Here is a 3,989-nt window from a genome sequence, read left to right on the forward strand (position 1 = left end):
TGTCTGTACTAGGTGAAGGCTCTGCTATGCTAGATGATAATGGCTTTGTATAAGTTGTTGCTTTGCCCGTACTTGGTGACGACTCCGCTATGGTAGATGCCAATGGAGTTGTATAAGTTGTTGCTTTTCCTGTACTTGTTGAATGTTCTGCTTTGGTAGATGTCAATAGTGTTGTATAAGTTGTTGTTTTGTCTGTACTTGGCGAAGACTCTGCTATGGTAGATGTTAATGGATTTGTATTAGTCATTGTCAAATCTGTGCTTGGAGAAGGCTCTGCTATGGTAGATGTTAATGATGTTGTATAACTTGTTGCTTTGTCTGTACTAGATGAAGACTCTGCTATGGTAGATGTCAATGGGTTTGTATTAGTTTTTGTTTTGCCTGTACTTGGTGAAGACTCTGCTATAGTAGATGTTAATGATGTTGTATAAGTTGTTGCTTTTCCTGTACTAAGGGAAGACTTTGCGATGGTAAATGTTGATGGTGTTGTATACGTTGTTGTTTTGTCTGTACTTGGTGAAGGTTCTGCTATGGTAGATGTTAATGGCTTTGTATAAGTTGTTGCTTTGCCTGTACTAGGTGAAGGTTCTGCTATGGTAGATGTTAATAGTGTTGTATAAGTTGTTGTTTTGTCTGTACTTGGAGAAGGCTCTGCTATGGTAGATACCAATGGATTTGTATAAGTTGTTGCTTTTCCTGTACTAGGTGAAGCTTCTGCTATGGTAGATGTTAATGATGTTGTATAACTTGTTGCTTTGCCTGTACTAGATGAAGACCCTGCAATGGTAAATGTTGATGGTGTTGTATAAGTTGTTGCTTTGCCTGTACTAAGGGAAGACTCTGCGATGGTAGATGTTGATGGTGTTGTATACGTAGTTGTTTTGTCTGTACTAGGTGAAGGCTCTGCTATGGTAGATGTTAAAGGTTTTGTATAAGTTGTTGCTTTGCCTGTACTAGGAGAAGGTTCTGCTATGGTAGATGTTAACGGTGTTGTATAACTAATTGCTTTGCCTGTACTTGGTGAAGACTCTGCTATGGTTGATCCCAATGGCGTTGTATAAATTGTTGTTTTGCCTGTACTTGGTGAAGGTTCTGCTATGGTAGATGTTAATGGTGTTGTATAAGTTGTTGTTTTGTCTGTACTAGGTGAAGCATCTGCTATGGTAGATGTTAAAGGTTTTGTATAAGTTGTTGCTTTGCCTGTACTAGGAGAAGGTTCTGCTATGGTAGATGTTGATGGTGTTGTATAAGTTGTTGTTTTTTCTGTACTTTGTGAAGACTCTGCTATGGTAGATGCCAATGGCGTTGTAGAAGTTGTTGCTTTGCCTGTACTTGGTGAAGGTTCTGCTATAGTAGATGTTAATGGTGTTGTATAAGTTGTTGTTTTGCCTGTACTAGGTGAAGGCTCTGCTATGGTAGATGTTAATGTTTTTGTATAACTTGTTGCTTTGCCTGTACTTGGTGAAGGCTCTGCTATGGTAGATACCAACGGATTTGTATAAGTTGTTGCTTTTCCTGTACTAGGTGAAGCTTCTGCTATGGTAGATGTTAATGGTGTTGTATAAATTGTTTTTTTGCCTGTACTAGGTGAAGGGTCTACTATGGTAGATGCCAATGGCGTTGTATAAGTTGTTGTTTTGCCTGTACTAGGTGAAGGCTCTGCTATGGTAGATGTTAATGGTGTTGTATAACTTGTTGCTTTGCCTGTACTTGGTGAAGGCTCTGCTATGGTAGATACCAACAGATTTGTATAAGTTGTTGCTTTTCCTGTACTAGGTGAAGCTTCTGCTGTGGTAGATGTTAATGGTGTTGCATAAATAGTTTTTTTGCCTGTACTAGGTGAAGGCTCTACTATGGTAGATGCCAATGGTGTTGTATAAGTTGTTGCTTTGTCTGTACTTGGTGAAGCATCTGCTATGGTAGATGTTAAAGGTTTTGTATAAGTTGTTGCTTTGCCTGTACTAGGAGAAGGTTCTGCTATGGTAGATGTTAATGGTGTTGTATAAATTGTTTTTTTGCCTGTACTAGGTGAAGGCTCTACTATGGTAGATGTTAATGGTGTTGTATAACTTGTTGCTTTGCCTGTACTTGGTGAAGGTTCTGCTATGGTAGATGTTAAAGGTTTTGTATAAGTTGTTGTTTTGCCTGTACTAGGTGAAGGCTCTGCTATGGTAGATGTTAATGGTGTTGTATAACTTGTTGCTTTGCCTGTACTTGGTGAAGGCTCTACTATGGTAGATACCAACAGATTTGTATAAGTTGTTGCTTTTCCTGTACTAGGTGAAGCTTCTGCTATGGTAGATGTTAATGGTGTTGTATAAGTTGTTGCTTTGCCTGTACTAGGTGAAGGCTCTGCTGTGGTAGATGTTAATGGTGTTGTATAAGTTGTTGTTTTGCCTGTACTTGGTGAAGGCTCTGCAATGGTAGATGTTAAAGGTTTTGTATAAGTTGTTGCTTTTCCTGTACTAGATGAGGGCTCTACTATGGTAGATGCCAATGGTGTTGTATAAGTTGTTGCTTTGTCTGTACTTGGTGAAGGCTCTGCTGTGGTAGATGTTAATGGTGTTGTATAAGTTGTTGTTTTGCCTGTACTTGGTGAAGGCTCTGCAATGGTAGATGTTAAAGGTTTTGTATAAGTTGTTGCTTTTCCTGTACTAGGTGAATGTTCTGCTTTGGTAGATGTCAATAGTATTGTATAAGTTGTTGTTTTCTCTGTACTTTGTGAAGACTCTGCTATGGTAGATGCCAATGGCGTTGTATAAGTTGTTGCTTTGTCTGTACTTGGTGAAGGGTCTGCTATGGTAGATGTTAATGGTGTTGTATAAGTTGTTGTTTTGCCTGTACTAGGTGAAGGCTCTGCGATGGTAGATGTTGATGGTGTTGTATACGTTGTTGTTTTGTCTGTACTTGGTGAAGGTTCTGCTATGGTAGATGCCAATGGCGTTGTAGAAGTTGTTGCTTTGCCTGTACTTGGTGAAGGCTCTGCTATGGTAGATGTTAATGGTGTTGTATAACTTGTTGCTTTGCCTGTACTTGGTGAAGGCTCTACTATGGTAGATACCAACAGATTTGTATAAGTTGTTGCTTTTCCTGTACTAGGTGAAGCTTCTGCTATGGTAGATGTTAATGGTGTTGTATAAGTTGTTGCTTTGCCTGTACTAGGTGAAGGCTCTGCTGTGGTAGATGTTAATGGTGTTGTATAAGTTGTTGTTTTGCCTGTACTTGGTGAAGGCTCTGCAATGGTAGATGTTAAAGGTTTTGTATAAGTTGTTGCTTTTCCTGTACTAGATGAGGGCTCTACTATGGTAGATGCCAATGGTGTTGTATAAGTTGTTGCTTTGTCTGTACTTGGTGAAGGCTCTGCTGTGGTAGATGTTAATGGTGTTGTATAAGTTGTTGTTTTGCCTGTACTTGGTGAAGGCTCTGCAATGGTAGATGTTAAAGGTTTTGTATAAGTTGTTGCTTTTCCTGTACTAGGTGAATGTTCTGCTTTGGTAGATGTCAATAGTATTGTATAAGTTGTTGTTTTCTCTGTACTTTGTGAAGACTCTGCTATGGTAGATGCCAATGGCGTTGTATAAGTTGTTGCTTTGTCTGTACTTGGTGAAGGGTCTGCTATGGTAGATGTTAATGGTGTTGTATAAGTTGTTGTTTTGCCTGTACTAGGTGAAGGCTCTGCGATGGTAGATGTTGATGGTGTTGTATACGTTGTTGTTTTGTCTGTACTTGGTGAAGGTTCTGCTATGGTAGATGCCAATGGCGTTGTAGAAGTTGTTGCTTTGCCTGTACTTGGTGAAGGCTCTGCTATGGTAGATGTTAATGGTTTTGTATAAGTTGTTGTTTTGCCTGTACTAGTTGAAGGTTCTGCTATGGTAGATGCTAATGGCTTTGTATAAGTTGTTGCTTTGCCCATAGTTGGTGAAGACTCTGCTATGGTAGATGCCAATGGAGTTGTATACGTAGTTGTTGCTTTTCCTGTACTAAGTGAA

Source organism: Engystomops pustulosus, chromosome 9 (genome assembly GCF_040894005.1).
Source record: "Engystomops pustulosus chromosome 9, aEngPut4.maternal, whole genome shotgun sequence".
Classification (NCBI taxonomy): Eukaryota; Metazoa; Chordata; class Amphibia; order Anura; family Leptodactylidae; genus Engystomops; species Engystomops pustulosus.